Source organism: Scyliorhinus canicula, chromosome 3 (assembly GCF_902713615.1).
Source record: "Scyliorhinus canicula chromosome 3, sScyCan1.1, whole genome shotgun sequence".
Classification (NCBI taxonomy): Eukaryota; Metazoa; Chordata; class Chondrichthyes; order Carcharhiniformes; family Scyliorhinidae; genus Scyliorhinus; species Scyliorhinus canicula.
In genome coordinates, this window is record NC_052148.1 from 220,898,213 (window position 1) to 220,915,647 (window position 17,435).

General features: G+C 47.7%; 1 protein-coding gene across 38 annotated transcripts in view; it reads right to left on the reverse strand.

Annotated features, from left to right (window-relative positions):
* The window catches only part of LOC119963306 (calcium/calmodulin-dependent protein kinase type II subunit delta), a 425,111-nt gene that overhangs the window by 158,483 nt on the left and 249,193 nt on the right, over positions 1 to 17,435 (reverse strand). The gene's annotated exons all lie outside the window — the stretch shown is intronic.

Consider the following 17,435-nt stretch of genomic DNA (forward strand, 5'->3'; position numbering starts at 1 on the left):
CACTCTAAAAGGCTATAATTGGAAATGTCTTGTTTATCCCTTATATCACACGTTAATTGTCAAGGACAGAAAATTCTTCACAAATCTTACAGGAAACAGATTGTAAGGATCGTTATTCATGCTTGGACAGCTATGTTGACAATTTACCTGATTTCAACATGGGTGAGATAGCTTGATTACAAAAGTAAACCCTGCCTAAAATAGAAACAAAATCTGTGAAGGCTTGATTTGCAATTTGCGAGACAAAAAGTCTGAACAAGTAACAAGAAATATAATTATACAAAACTTTAGAACATCTTCAGGAAGGATTAAATATGAAGTGCAGCTACAAAATAGATAGAAAATAAATATCCTTTAAAGGCTTGACTTAGAGATACAGAAGTATAGGAACAGTAATAGGCCATTCAGCCCATCGAGCCTGTTCCGCCATTCAATATGGTCTCGTCTGATCAGACGTTTCAATACCTTATCCTCATAATCCTTTACATTATTGTTAATAAGAAATCTGTCAATCTTGGCTTTAAACAGACACAATGACTGAACTTCCACAGCGCTGTAGAGTAGAGAATTCCAAAGATTCACCAGCCTTTGTGTAAATAGGTTTTGCCTCAACTCGGTCCGAAGTTGCATCCCCCATATTTTGAAATTGTGCTCCCTGGTTCTAGACACTCCAATCTTATTTACACCGTTACACCTACCCCATTTATTCCTTTAAGTATTTTGGAGGTTTCAACGAGATCACCTTTCATTCTCGAAACTCTCGAGAATACAGACCCAGTGTGCTCAATCGCTCTTTAAAAGACGGTCTCGCCATCCCCGGAACAAGTCTGGTGATCATTCATTGCACTGCCTTTATGACTTCACACAATGTGTCGGGTGCGGTCTAACGAAGCTTCTATACAATTGAAGCAAGACCTCACTAACTCTGTGCTATCCTCTTGCGATAAAGGCCAACATTCCCAGCTCTACCTCCAGAGGACAAAATCTAGCATTACCAAGCATCTAGCTTGGTTACTGTTCTGAAAAAACTGTTAAAAAGAACACATAAGCTAATCTGTAGTAATGTATAATATGCCAACCAAAAACAAAACTATAATTACATGGAACAATGATGAAAGTATATGAGGTAAAACTAAAGGAAACAAAAGCAGAAAATTCTGCAAACACCCAGCATACCAATGAAGACCTGCTCAGAGAACAGATATGTCAGTTTTTCAGGTCTGTGGGTCATTCTGAACAGTCCATGCACCAAGAGCGTTAGCCTGACTAATCAGTCAATGAGGATTTATTCTGTTTTTGTGTCCAGTTTCCAATCCCCTGCACTGTCCTGCTCTTGATTTAGCTATGAAAGCAAGAGAACCACACAATGGCAAACAAAGATAGCAGAAAAGTGATCCAAATTTGTTTCTTTTTGTTTTTTACAGCCATGCATGGTATCTGTGATTTCCATCCCCATTTCGAGCAGTTTTCACCAGCATGGAATAAAGCTACGGGCAGTTAACTGTCCAACGTACAACAGCCCTTGCCAACGGCTTTGTTCGAGTGGGGAGCGAAAGCCATTTCCCGTGGCCCTGCCCCTCTCCCACTAATTTTAGTGGAGTGGGACCTCTTCAGGGAGAAGACATGGTTCACAGAGGAAGCGTGAAACACAGGGGAACCTCAGTTGCAAATAGGAAACCAAAGGAAAGGACATAGGTTCCTGGAATTCCTTCATTGATAGGTTTTGAAACGCCAGAAAAGGTGTTCTTTCAGTTTCAATCATTAGAGGCTGTATTGTTAGGTAGATGCGTTATTATTGCAAAGATTGATGATGAATTCTGTGTTACAAAGCTAAATTGACTGTTACATTCATCAGCACTGTGTAAGTGCCGAGGTGCTTTAGAGTACTTTTCCCAGTAGATCCATCTTCACAACTGTTCCCATGTATTAAAAACTGAATAATACACTGCTTTGCATCTCTTGTGCAGTAATCTGAGACAATTTAATTTCCCAAAGTCTGTTAAAATAGAAAATAACTTAAGCAGCTATCACCTGAAGAAAAATACAGCCCTCATCTGTTCCAGAACTGATTTGTTGACATAGAACATCTGTTGTTTCAATGGATGCTATTGTTCTCATTTTCCAGAGTTTACTGTCATAGTTGAGCCTATTATGAATGCTTGGCTGACTTTCAAAAGGCCCAGAACCACCTATCTCAGCAGGAGGTTGTATCAACATTTTGGTTGGCAGTTTTAATTAGCTATCTTTAATTTAGCTAGTGAAATAGATGTTTGTTCATACATACAACAGATTGACTACTTGAATTTTAATTCTTCTGAAATTTTGGGGCGGCACAGTGGCTCGAACTGCTGCCCCGCACTGCCAGGGGCCCAGGATCCAATCCAACCTCGGGTGGCTGTCTGTATGGAGTTTACACACTCTTCCGTGTCTGCGTGGGTTTCCTCTGGGTGCTACAATTTCCTCCTACAGTCCAAAGATGTGCACATTAGGTAGACTGGCTATGTTAAATTGCCCCTGGGTGGGGTTCTCTTTCGGAGGATTCAGGCAGACTCGATAGGCAAGGTGACCTGCTTTTAACTGTAGGAATTCTATGAATTTTTTTTTGAAGGAGAGGTTTCTTTCCACCAGATTAGATTGTTACACATTTATTTTTTAAGACATAGCTCCTGAGATCTGCTGAATGTGAATCCTGGGTGAGTGACTACTGAGGATACATGGGAGGCGTCAAGTGGGTATGAGGAGACATGGAACGTGGGTGGGTGGGCAAGCGATGTGAGGGCCAGAGGTGCATCGTTAAAACTGGCCTGGCAGGGCAGCATGGTGGCACAGTGGTTAGCATTGCTGCCTACAGCGCTGAGGACCTGGGTTCGAATCCCGGCCCTGGGTCACTGTCTGTGAGGAGTTTGCACATTCTCCCCGTGTCTGCGTGGGTTTCACCCCCACAACCCAAAGATGTGCAGGTTAGGTGGATTGGCCATGTTAAATTGCCCCTTAATTGGAAAAAATAATTGGGTACTCAAAATTTATAAAAAAAAACTGGCCTGGCATCTGAGTAAACGGATGCAGATGGTCGTGCCTACTGACATCGCCATCCATCCTCCTCTGTCGCCACCATAGACCTGACTCCTAATCCATGTTGCCCTAGATTCCCCAGAACGAAAATATGGCAGGCGGGTGGTGACCATTTTAAATGAAATGGATCTACCAGGTCAGGAAGTTTCTGAACTTGACCTTCCTATCGCTTCTACAAAAATACCATATCCCAGCCCTATGCTTCTACTTATAAAGCCAATGATCGTCTTTTAAAAAGAAAGATTAATCAACTTGTCATGCCACTATTGAATTATTTCTTTCTAGATTAATACAAACAAAACTGAGGGGTGGGCAGAGAGATTGAACACGGGTACGGGTAGGTGATGCTCTTTAGTTCTATAAGGGTTCTTTATTCAAAAGAATTATAACTATTACCCTATTTACAGAAAACATACAAGAACTAAAACAAGAAGATATGGAACACTCCTCTTCAAGTTGTTGTCTACATTTGGAACCATACTGCTAGTCATACTCGACGAGATCTTGTGACAACAACATATGAGTGCGTTCCCAAATTGTCTGCCCTCAACTCCTGAAGATTGTGTTTGGAATGACTGTCTTCAATTGCCAGTGTGTTGCTTGTTGCCTCTGTCTGCTAAACGTACACGGGTATGGGTAGGTGATGCTCTTTAGTCACTTTATGCATGGCTAGCAGAGAGTCCCTTGGGGTGAGATTGATTCTTTCACAGTATTGCACCATTTGGTGTTGTCATCTCATACCAACATGGTTCTTTGCACACCTTCGGCCGGGATCTATGTCTGCTCTTGCTGGCATGATACCTCCCCACCTTCTAGCCAGTACATATACCTATCAGGTGCATCTTTCATCTTATTTTGTTTCTGATGTAACCAGTCTGTGATCAAAGATGACTTGGTGAGATAATAGTGTGGAAGTGTGGTTCTCACTGGTCAACCAAACAGAATCACAGCAGGTGATGACAATCTGGAGTCAAACTGCATTGTGTGAATAATACAATTGGATATCATGCCTGGTTGAACTGGAGCCCTATCATCTTCCTCTTTCCCAAGTACTGTTGCTAATGCTCCATGCATCAATATCCCTCCTTCCCACAATTGATGCGTGGCTCAACTAATAATTCAGAAATGATTACCTCTTAGTAGGACATCATTCTTAGTTCTACCTGTTTTATTGGTTCCTATGTGGACAATGACATCTAGATCCTCCCCCTCTCCATCTCTTGCCACAAGGAGATGTCCGTAACTCTGGCACTGGGCAGGCAATAAAACCGTCTGAACTCCTAACTGTTGCTACAGAAAACATTATTTGTCCCCCTGAATATAACGGATGCTATAACGAACACAATTTTTTGCTCCACCCACAGTTGCATGGCATCCATGGTGCTACAGTCAGTTTGCTTGACCCTCCTGCAGTCCTTGTTCCCAACCACACAGGTAACAAGTACATTGGGCTGGATTCTCCGCAGCCCCACCCCAAAATTGTGTTGGGGCGGGATCGGAGAATCCACTTTTACGACAGGACCGGGCCAGGCGCCGCTCCCATGATTCTCCAGTCCCTGGAGAGTTGCTCGCGCGCGAATTACGCGGTGCTGCTGGGGGCGGAGGGTCATTGCCAGAGGTTGCTGACTCCAGGAACTGCTGACTGCAATATTCCAACTCCTCCTCCTGACAAACCTGCTTGTGACTTTGACCTCTCATCGCCCTTGGGAATTGGGTTATTCCCATGTGACCGCTGTTCATCTGCGTGATCTTCTAGGGCATCATAGAACCTTTCTCCACCATCTTCTGTTGCAGAGTCTGGGCCATGCTCTTCAGTTGTGCTACACTCAGCAGGAGCTGCCTCCGACGTAAAGTGACAGGCAGGTATAGTCATTTCAATAACACTTACTTGAGTTTTTGATTTTTCCAGAGTCCCAATGACTAACTCTAGCTGGTGCTGCAGAACCTTGTCAGGTGTCTGACACTGACAACATGCTGCACAGTATAGAGGCCCATCTGTTCCTTGCTTTAGCGATGCCAGGAAACTGTCCTGCTCTGGTACCTGCTGAATTGAGCCTCCATCATGAGTCATCTTCTGAATTCAGAATGTAAAAGAACAGTATTTGCTTCACTGTCGACTAACGGCAGGCAACCTCCTACTGCCGAGAAACACAATGCAGGGACGCATGGAAAAATATCTCCCATAACGTCGTGTTTAAAAATTCCAAGCTCCTGCCCACTTTAACAGGATCACTTCTCGCTGTCTTCCCACCAGGGTGAATCTTCCAATGTTCTTTTAAACAAAGTCCCCTTCAGTCAACTATCTGAGCATAGTTGAATGCCCCTTCCAGTAGGAAGATACCCTCTGGTGTTTAACTCGCCACAATCCTGGTTTCTTCAAACAGGGGTTCTGTTCTCACCAGCACTCTGCTTGGTGATTACACCAAAAACAGTCCTTTTCTTCTGCCTGGCATAGCAGCACCTGCTTTCAGTCTTCCCCCAATTCCCTTGGTCTGACTGATTCAGTATGTGGCAGCAGCATGACCAGCTGCTTCCTCCTTTGAGTCAAGGTGTTAAAATTTGTACCTGACTTTGAATAAATTTCAATTTGAGTTTCTGTCTCCACAATAAGCAGGTCACATGGATTTGTCTATGGGCAGGTTTTGTACACCTATTGCTCTCTCCAAAGTACTCCATTTTACCCTGAATGAAAGGAGATTGCTTAAAACATAACCACCTTAGCGTTCATAACAGCAATTAAATGGTGATTTGAAAAGCCCAGGGTAATTGATATAACTGATGCCATTTTAATTGGATTGAGGGCAGATAATGTATGCAGAAAAAATATCCTTTTTGTCCCAAAATCGATGTTTCTAACCTCTGCTAGATGAGCTGACTCATAGCACAGGGAAAGAAATAATAATTTCTCAACATAATTAGACCGGGTGTATTAACATACAAGGCGAATATAGAGCAGCTCATCAGTTTTATTAATTCAGTGTTAACCACAGAAAATTTTCATATACTTGTCTTCAATTAATGGTGATTCAACAAACTAGGTTTCTTACTACATCAATAACTTAACCTTGTGCAATTAAGAGAACACCTCAATACAACAAACATATATTTTACACAGAAGACATTCATCCAGTTAATTAAGCTCCATAAATATTCAACGGGTAACTAAACCTCATCACCCATGCAGTGAGGAGAAACAGCAAGCTTTGTTGTTGCAAACAAAGCGGATTATGTCACAGACATGAGAATCAATGAGAGCTCCATCAATTATATTCCTTGCTGCAGCCAAGGAGTCTGTTTTAGGGTTGTTAAAGGTTGTGGTGTTAAGAGGCAATATGAACATTCGTCGATAACCTAGATATTTGGGCACTCAATACTGGTTATGAACCAAGTTTCAAACAAGGACAGATTTAGAACTGATTCTGGAGGTGGTTAAATGGGACCTTGAGATTTCTCACTTCCTCCCCTTCCCTCACCTTGTCCAGGACCATGCAGATTTTTTGCAGGTGGATTAACACAAAAGTCCTCCCAAGAATTCACCATGCCTCAACAGGTTCTTTTGCACTTAGCTCGACTTTAGTGTCTCTCTGCTAAGAAGGAATCAAGCTGTGATTCTGCAGTTAAATCTCACAAATTAGATGAATTGAAATGTGCCGATTAGACAGGTCATTCATTCCATGTTATCTTAAGGGCACTGGCTTAGGAGTTGTGGCTGTCTGGGTTTGAAAAATAAGCATTTCAGAGAACAAAAATGATGAGTTGGTGAAATTTATACTGTAATGTCAACAATTTCACACTTAATCAATCTGCAAAATCATATTAAGTTGCATGACTTTGAGCTCTAAGTAGCCACTAGTTGTTGTTAGATGATTTTATGAACTTATCATGTCTGGACTCGATGGGCTGAATGGACTCCTTTTGCGCTGTGGGGATTCTATAACAGTTGTGTACAGATAAGATTTTTTTTTGTGTAAAGCTACAAGAGTGGATTGGAAAAAGATATTCAGTTGGATCACTTTTCACACTTATATTTTATTGGACATGTTAGCCTTGGCTATTTCCCCTCTAAGTCCTCTACAGACATGCACCTTACCCTAGCCATATTTATGGCCCCAAGGCCCCTTTTGCATATAAGAAGCAGACTCTCCAGCCTTTGCCAGGAAGCCATGTCAGAATGGGGGAAGAACGTTTCTTTGGCAGGCCTCATGTGCCGGCTACTAAGGTCAAGAGGTGGCTGGCAAGATGCCAAAATAATTTTTTTTTTTCCCCCTTGAAAATGGAACATTTTGATTTTGGGGCCTGTATACTGTGATTTGAAATTGCTAGCGCAGTCTCTCTGCCAGCTATGAACACCTAATTCATGTACCTACTCTGCATCAAACTTCTGAATAATTAAATGTAGAAACCACAATGTCAGCAACAAGTCACTCGTCTGCATCAATGTATATCTACATGCAGCACGTCTGGAGAGTTGTATTCTGGTCTGCTGGCTCCCTCTTGGATAACAGGAGGAGGTTAGGACATGGCACAGAATGTCCTCATGTAGATTTTGTCCTCACTTGTTCCAAAACATGTGTTGGGATTGAAAGCTACATTTCATTAAACCTGGTGCCAGGGAAAAACTCCCAATCAAAAATGTAGGGCACAATTTAATGGAAATTAAACAGAGCCTCATTGCATTTAGTGGAGTGTTTCCCGGCTATTTCAGCGCCGAGAACAACCCCACTATTAAACGAGACTCTGCCCCATTTTTGGGCCCTGGCAAGGAACGCCCTGCCGAAACCCTACTGAAGGTCACTTTTAAATGCCACACCAATCCCTGGACTCTCCACCAGCGCCTCAGAACCTACCTAATACCCCAACGTACCAATTGGGGGGTCCTCGAACCCTCCCCGCACCCCACCTCATAAGGGCAGGGCACCCCCAAGCTTAATCTCCAGCACGGGCAGGATGCCACCTGGGCACTTGGCACTGCCAGCCTGGCACCACCCCTGTCAGCCTGGCACCACCCCGGCCAGTGCCACCTGGAAGTGTCACAGTGTCCGGGTGCTGTTGGCAGTGCCAGAGTACCACCCTGCCCAGAGCCTGAACAGCTGGGGGCCCCGAATCACCTGGGAGTCCCCTCCAGGTGCTGGTATGCCTAGTATACGCTTGTGGAAACCAATGCGAAATGGTGCGCATTCAGGGTATCTGAGGGAAGGCCGTTAGGTCCCGAGCCTTGGGTAACTCCGGTGCAGACATATTCAAGTGAGACTAACTACTCGCTTGAATATACAAATCTGGACCACACCAATTGAGGGCGAGATCCAGATCGCGATGCCTCATGAAGCGTATCGAGCGCCATAAATCTTGCGAGAAGCCTCTCGCGGGATTTACTGGACTGGTCGCATCCCAAGTTGGGCGCGACAAGGCCGCTAGATCGTACCTGTAATTTGCAGCTAGGATTGTAAAATCAAGAACAGATTTTGCAAACTGCACAATTCTTCATACAAAATTAGAGTGAAGATTTTATGATTTTAATAATACCTCAAACAATCAAATATTTAGTGAATGTACACTACACTACCCGTTATACCGCGGGTGTTGGGGTCCAAGACAGCCAATGGTCCGAGCCGCGAATAGCCTACGAAAATTTTGAAAGAGCAACACATGGCCAGATAATGTTCTGCTGCGGGAAAGAATAATTACAAGTGAACCTATCAGGGTATTTCAGGTATTGTGGATGTAATAGCCTTACAATGTAAGAATGGAAGGGCGTTTTAAATAAAAAACATCAAAGTTCTTTCAAGTTTTAAATTTATTAAAAAATACCACTCAAAAATATATACAATAATACATAAAATAGCACTTACAAGCATATTTTTAAAAATCATTTAAATCACATGAAAAACATAAGTTCTTAAACTGTCCTCATCTTTCTCCCACCCACGGAGGGTTGACTCTGGCACACCAGTCTCTATGGATAATTTTGCCTTTGTTTCGCCGTTTCTAATACGGTCTATCAAATTTATCTTTTCCTTTACTGTGTAAGACTTGCGCTTAGGCATTTTGTATTTATACGTATTTATACGCTTTAATTACAAATCATCGCGGCTATTTATCGCGGCTAATCGGGCTAATCATCGCGGCTAATCGGAATGACAAACAAGTTTACCGGCTTAAAAAGGTGTTGTTTCAAAAAGAGTGAAAAAAGTTGGGGTCCATAAGTATATCGTGAACCGCGGTATTGCGGGGCGCGGTATAACGGGGGACTACTGATTTGTACTGTATTGATTTTGCAGTTCAGCCTGGAATGTGGAAGGTTAGTTCTTTCAGGATGCTTCATCCACCATTCCCTGTCTTTTTCAAGAATGCTAATCTTTCTGATGAAGATCTGAGATACCAGATCCAATATCCTTCAGGCACTAACCTTCAGACACTGAAAACAAGGACGCATCCAAAAACATGGAGAATAATTAATTATCTACCTTCCATGAATGGCACGGTAGCACAGCGGTTATCACTGTTGCTTCACAGCACCAGGGACCTAGGTTGATTCTCGACTTGGGTCACTGTCTGATCGGAGTCTGCATGTTCTCCCCGTGTCTGCGTGGGTTCCTCCGGGTGCTCCAGTTTCCTCCCACAAGTCCTGAAAGATGTGCTTGTTAGGTGAATTAGACATTCTGAATACTCCCTCAGTGTACCTGAACAGGTACTGCAGTGTGGTGACTAGGAGCTTTTCACAGTAACTTCATTGCAGTGTTAATGTGAGCCTACTTGTGACAATAATAGATTATAATTATTATAATCCGGGCACTCTAGAAATTTGACGTCGGAATAACTGAAATCTGACAATGTGCAACCACACTTGTAAATGTCATCTCCCCCTCAGCCGTTCCTTCATCCAGCACACCATTCTTAATCTCCGTGGCAACCCAATGATAACCACTGTCCACATGAACCTTCTCTCTCAACCGCACTTCTGTGGAAGCAGCAGTCCAAGAATGAGATACTGTCCGTGAACTCGGCTAGTAGACCGAGACACAAAGATGCTGACTCACAACACTTTTGTTCTGCTAGTGTTCTTGGCTTCTTTTTAGTAACTTTGGAGGAAACAGTTTTGTTCCCAGAGGGACCATCTCTACTCACTTCATTAGCTTGTCTTTCTGATACTTTTCCAACAACACAAGATGAGGTAGGAATTTCATTCGGTAAAGTCACAAAGGTATTGATCTCATTCAGCTCTGTGTCAAACAAGTCACTATTATTGAACAAGGTGGCTTTTCTATGACATTTCAGTCTGCGTGGGATTTTTACAGGGATGGCATCGACAGATGCATTGCTGCCCTGAGGCAGTGTTGCAGCGTTGTGTGCAGGATTGCTCTGAATCCTCTGCAGTCAGAATTTCAGGCCCCTTTGGGTCAGGAACAACTCGGACTGGCAGAGGCAGAAGAATCTCCAAATTATGGAATATGAAGTCCAACTGTCTCCTCTGGAACACCAGGAGAATCTGCACTTGACTTCTCCACTGCTCCAGTGAAACGATCTCCTGCTTGAACACTGAAAAGAGATCACTTGAAAAGCCAGTAATATGTTTTAAGTCAAGCAGGTTCTCTGTTCATCCTATAGGCATTTGGGAAAGTCCTGTGTCTTCAAATTGGAGTCGCTCATTAACAAATTCTCCAGGATGTCTTCAGCAGCAACAGCGTTTCCGACTAATTCTTCTTGAGCTGGGCTTGGAATCATGCTTATTTCTTCAGCGGGGAGAGGCTTATCCACATGGTAGCCTCCTCCACTTCTCGCACAGAACTGCAAGTGTAGGATGCTCCATTGTATGTCACACTTATTAAGAGAAAGGAGTGCTGTAAGGTCCTTCGTATCGGTTCTTACATTTTAAGCTAGGCACACGAGCTGGAGGTAACTGGCAACGTTTGCCAAGGATGGCATTTTGAAGCAGATTTCAGCTGAAGTTGGTGAGGTTAACCGGCCGTTGCCATGAAGGTCTTCATTGGATTTAGAAACCCAGCATTGTCATCAAACATTACATCTACCTCCTCAGGATGAGTGGATTGTTTATCTATCTTTCCCTCCACTTTGATGCTAACTGCAATGCTTATAAACACTCTTTCTATGATGGACAGGTCCTCACCACATCGAAAGGAGCCAAGGGGTTTCACTTCATCTTATTATCAGCAGAAGGCACGTCAACACAAGTTGAAGGTTCAGGCAGTGGAATCCCTTCCTGTTAATGAAGGGTAATCCCTGAAGCCCTGGCGTGAACAAGGTGTCAAGCATGTCATCAATTACCCCTAGATCTGGGGCATCCCAGTGATGGCGCAGAATCTTGCAGCCCAGGCATCTTGGTGGGTTTGGTCAGCTCAAAGTTAATATAGTCTGCTGCCCGGGCGTACAGGACATCCGTGATATCACAGAGGCACTTGTGGGCTGTAGCTTGTGAAATGTCGCACAAGACCCCACTTAAAGCCCTGGAATGAACCAGTTGCATAAATGTTCAGGGGCTGCAGTGACCTCCATGGGTGCTGGGAGCGGGAGCCCTCCTCCTCTATGGAGTGCCAAGTCCGCGAGGTCATGGCACTATATCTTTGTTGAGACAGGGACTTCTGCAACTCTTGCTGTTCATCATCTCCTTGATAGACTAATGACGCTTGTACACCTTGGGCCGTCACTGGCGTCTCTCTCTGAGTTCCTCCATGGCATGATGGGCAACCAGGATCTCAGGGTGTGTGGAGGCCCCCTGCACATGGGGGGAGCTGTTGCCTCCAGCCTGCATTGACGTTGTTACCTTCTACAGTGACTGGCCGCCTGGGCTGCCACCAGCACCGCGAGGGCAACCTCTGGAGGACCGACATCGCCATCCGTTCTGCTATCTTTAAGGAATTGGAGAAGGAAATAGACCGACATCGGTTAGGGCTTCCACCCCGTGGCCCTCAAATCGATCTAACACGAAGCACAGTGAAGGAGAGGGAAAACCATTCCACCACTCCCAACCGTAAACCAAGGTCGGAAACCAAGACAAAGATCAAATGAACAACACCACCAGCTGCTGAGGCAGCGCACGCAGCTCCCCACCGCCCCCCTCCCACCCCAGCATCAGAGCTACATCAGTGTGCGGGTGTCAAGAAGTGACTCAATCCACCAGAAAAGGACACCACACGTGTCAGGACCACCCCCTCTCAGCACCGGTAGCGTGCACCAAAAGAAACCAAAGCAGGCAGGAATATAATGAGGACACCATCTGCACTCCAACGACAAAATCGGGACAAAAAACAAAAATAATGCAATACTGCCAGCTGCTGAGTCTTCGCACCCCCCCCCCCCCCCCAACCCTGTGGCCCCAACAACAGACCAACATCAGCGGAAAGGCACCCAATGCATGTACAAGAAGGCATGTGTGTAAGCGTCAGTGCGTGCATATCGACGGGAATATGGGTGCATAAAGCATCTAGGCATAAATGAGTGCGCATGCGTGTCAGTTACAGTACGCTAGCGTGATAGTGAGCAGCAGAGAACACCATCAGGGGCACAGCGTAAGGGGGAAAGAGAACACCCCACTCCTTCTCCAGCACTGGTAATTTGCCAGGCTCCACACCATAGAAGTGAGTGATATGACCATCAATTCACTAGAGACACGATTGGAAGTAAACTGTGGTTTTAATAGTCTTACAACTGAGCCTGCCTGCGACCAGAAGAACTGAGAGCAGGCTTACGGCTGCAGCACTTTATACTTCTGGTAGTGGGAGGAGCCATGGGCGGAGCCAAGGGTGGAGCCCTGTACAAGCTCCTCATCCCCCCCCATGGGCAGAGCCACGCAACGGCTCACATAAAGAGCCCACAAGGACATAATACAATGCAATGCAATACAGTGTGAATTACAATGCAGTATGAATTCACCACATTCACCCCCTGTAAAAAAAAATCAAGTCCGGCGGGGGTGACAAGTTGAGTCGGTCTGGTGGCCGAGTCATTTTTTGGGATCGGCGGAGCACCGGGGTTGTAGCCTCTTCGGGTGGCTGGGTGGTGACGATCGTTGTGGGTATGAGGGTGGACTCGGGGGTGTTTCGGCCCGGGTTTCATTCTTGACCGGTGCGACGGGCGACGCAGGAAACCTACAGGCACGGGGGCACCGAGCGTGGGTAGGGAACCTATAGGTGCAGGGGCGCAGGACTGGGGGAGGGGGGGGGGGGGTGTAGTGAGAGGGGTACCTCGGTGGTGGTGGATCCTGCAGGCGCCAGATCCCGAAGGGAAACTGTGTCCTGACAGCCGTCGGGGTATTCAATAAAGGCGTACTGGGGGTTCGAATGAAGCAGTAGCACTCTCTCTACTAGCGGGTCTGTTTTGGGTGCCCAGACATGCTTCCGGAGGAGAACCGGGCCCGGTGTCCTCAACCAGGATGGGAGCGAAGCCCCCGTGGTAGTGCCCCTAGAGAAAACAAATAGTCGTTCGTGAGGGGTCTGGTTGGTGGCAGTGCATAGGAGGGACCTAATTGCATGGAGCGCATCGGGGAGGACCTCCTGCCAATGGGAGGTCAGGAGATTCCTGGACCGGAGGGCCAGTAGGACGGTCTTCCAAATCGTCGCGTTCTCCCTCTCCACCTGCCCGTTCCCCCTGGGGTTGTAGTTGGTAGACCTGCTCGAGGCGATGCCCTTGTCGAGCAGGTACCGACGCAGCTCGTCGCTCATAAAGGATGAACCCGTGTCGCTGTGTACGTAGCTGGGGAAACCGAACAGAGTGAAGACACTGTGCAGGGCTCTGATAACTGTGTGGCAGGTCATATCGGGGCATGGGATGGCAAACGGGAAGCGGGAGAATTCATCGATGACGTTAAGGAAGTACACGTTTCGATTTGTCAAGGGGAGTGGCCCTTTGAAATCAATGCTCAAGCGTTCAAAGGGCCGGGAAGCCTTTACCAGGTGGGCCTTGTCTGGTCTATAGAAGTGCGGTTTTCACTCCGCGCAGATCGGGCAATCCCTAGTGATGGCTTTTACCTCCTCGGTGGAGAAAGGCAGATTTCGGGCTTTGACGTAGTGGGCGAGCCGGGTGACCCCCGGGTGGCAGAGGTCATTGTGGATAGCCTTCAGGCGGTCGTCTTGCGCGCTGGCGCACGGGCCGCGGGACAGGGCATCTGGGGGCTCGTTGAGCTTCCCCGGTCGATATATATCGTAATTATAGGTGGAGAGTTCGATCCTCCACCTCAAGATTTTATCATTTTTAATTTTGCCCCTTTGCGAGTTGTCAAACATGAAGGCAACCGATCTTTGGTCAGTGATGAGGGTAAACCTCCTACCTGCGAGGTAGTGCCTCCAGTGCCGTACGGCTTCCACAATGGCTTGAGTTTCCTTTTTGACTGAGGAGTGTCGAAGTTCCGAAGCGGAGAGGGTTCGGGAGAGGAAGGCGACTGGTCTCCCTGCCTGATTCAGAGTGGCGGCGAGAGCGACCTCTGAGGCGTCGCTCTCCACCTGAAAGGGGACGGATTCATCCACCGCCCGCATGGCGGCTTTGGCGATGTCCTCCTTGATGCAGTTGAAGGCCTGGCGGGCCTCAGCTGACAGTGGGAAGAGTGTGGTCTTAAATAGTGGGCGGGCTTTACCCGCATACTGGGGGACCCACTGGGCGTAATACGAGAAGAATTCCAGGCACCTCTTGAGGGCCCTGGGACAATGAGAGAGAGGGAGTTGTCCGGGTCGGGTCCGGGTCGGGGCCCAGGACTCCGTTTTCCATGACATAGCCGAGGATGGCTAGTCTGGTAGTGCGGAAAACGAATTTCTCCTTATTGTAGGTGAGATCGAGTTTCTGGGCGGTTTCGAGAAATCGATGGAGGTTGGCGTCGTGGTCCTGCTGATCATGGCCGCAGATGGTGACATTGTCCAAGTACGGAAACGTGGCCCGCAGCCCGTACTGGTCCACCATTCGGTCCATTGCTCGCTGGAACACCGAGACCCCATTCGTTACGCCAAAGGGAACCCGGAGGAAGTGGAAGAGGCGGCCGTCTGCCTCGAACGCCGTGTAGTGGCGGTCCTCCGGGCGGGTTGGGAGCTGGTGGTAAGCAGACTTCAGATCCTCCGTGAAGAATATGCGGTACTGGGCGATCTGATTGACCATGTCTGCAATTCTGGGGAGGGGGTACGCATCGAGATGCGTGAACCGGTTAATGGTTTGGCTATAATCGAACTTTTCCCCGGTCTTGACGACCACCACCTGAGCTCTCCAGGGGCTATTACTGGCCTCTATGACTCCCTCACGTAGGAGCCGCTGGACTTCGGTTCTAATAAATACTCTGTCCTGCAGGCTATACCGCCTGCTGCGAGTGCCTACCGGTTTGCAGTTAGCCGTGAGATTAGCGAAGAGTGGAGGGGGATTGATTTTCAGAGTCGCTAGACTGCAGATAGTGAGTGGAGGTAGGGGTCCGCCGAAGCAGAGTGTGAGGCTCTTGAGGTTGCATTGGAAATCGAGCCCGAGTAAGAGTGGGGCGCAGAGTTCGGGGAGTACGTACAGCTGGAAATTAGAGTAGCTGGCGCCCTGAATTGTTCGGGTCGCGACGGTGCGCCCTTGTCTGTGGACTGAGTGCGAGCCCGAGGCGAGGGAAATAGTTTGCTGTGCAGGGAAGATAGGGAGCAAACAGCGTCTTACCAGGTCAGGATGCACAAAGTTTTCGGTGCTCCCGGAGTCGAGGAGGCACGGTGTCCAGTACCCGTTGATTTTAACGGACATCATCGAGCTCCGTAGGTGCTTCGGACACGACGGGTCCAGCGTGACCGCGTTGAGTTGCGGGTAGTCGCCGGCTCGATCAGCAGTGCTGGAGTGGCCCCGTGATGACTGTCCGCTGAGGTTGTAGTCGTCGAGGTTTGGTCGATGGCCAAGATGGCGGCCCCCGTTGATCGCACGTGGTGGGTGAAAAAGAAGATGGCGTCCAAGATGGCCGCTCCCGTGGATCGCACGTGGCAGGCGGCAAGGAAGATGCAAGGATGACTCGCATATGGCCGGCCGCGTGGGGGAGGATTGCCAAGGTGGCGGGAGGCGGAGTCGCTGCAGCATTACGGGGTCTGCGGGCCTGCGAGTTTGGGAGGCGAGTGCTCTGGACTGCGGGGGAGTTAGAAAGTTTAGATTTTGCCAAGCAGACCCAGGCATAGTGTCCTTTGCGACCGCAGCTGCTGCAGGTCGCGTTGCAGGCCGGGCAGTGCTGCCGTGGGTGTTGGGGCTGGCCACAAAAATGGCACGCTGGCGCTCCGTAGTGGGTGGGTGGCCGCGCGGCGCAGGCCTGGGGCAGTCGCTGGTCGGGGGCCCACGATGGAGTCGCTTGGTCCGCTGGGAATGAGTTCAGACTGCGGAACGTGACCTCCATAGTCGTAGCTAACTCTACAGTGTCCTCCAAGTTCTGGGCCCCTTTTTCAAGTAGTCGCTGGCGCACATAGTTAGACCTGAGCCCTGCAACGTATACATCACGGACAGCGAGTTCCATGTGTTGGGAGGTCGTTACAGCGTGAAAATTGCAGTCCCGATGCAGAGGGCTTTTAAGTCGCGCAGGAAGTCTTCCAACGACTCTGCGGGGCGCTGGCGGCGGGTCGTGAAAATGTGCCATGCGTAGACCTTGTTAATCGGCCGCACGTACAATCGGTCGGGCATAGCCCGTGCCTCCGTATATGAGGTACAATTGAGTTGCGTAGAGATATGGTGGCTCACCCGTGCGTGCAGTAGGCTGAGCTTCTGCTCCTCTGTTGTCTCGGATGTGCTTGATTCAGCCAGGTGGGCCTTGAAACATCGAAGCCAGTGTAGGAAGATTTCCTTCGCCTCTGCAGCCTGCGGGTCGAGTTCTAGTCGATCAGGTTTGAGGGCTGATTCCATCGTAGTTTTCTTCAAGTTTTCTAAGACTATTAAATTGAGGTGACCATCAATTCACTGGAGACACTATTGGAAGTAAACTGTGGTTTTAATAGTCTTACAACTGAGCCTGCCTGTGACCAGAAGAACTGAGAGCAGGCTTACGGCTGCAGCACTTTATACTTCCAGTAGTGGGAGGAGCCATGGGCGGAGCCAAGGGTGGAGCCCTGTACAAGCTCCTCATCTCCCCCTATGGGCAGAGCCGCACAACGGCTCACAAACAGAGCCCACAAGGACATAATACAATGCAATGCAATACAGTGTGAATTACAATGCAGTATGAATTCACCACAGTGAGAGGGGTTGCAGTAGACAAGTGCACATCCCCAGGATAAAGAGCGATACATTGCCAATGGTGCAAAAACGACTCACCCCCTGCTCTCCACAGTGGACGTGCATCAGTGGAAAGCCGCTTGGTAGGCCAACCACCAGACGGTCTCACTGACCTGGAGCATAGCAAAGGAGGGAGAGAGAGAGTGAAAACCACCTAC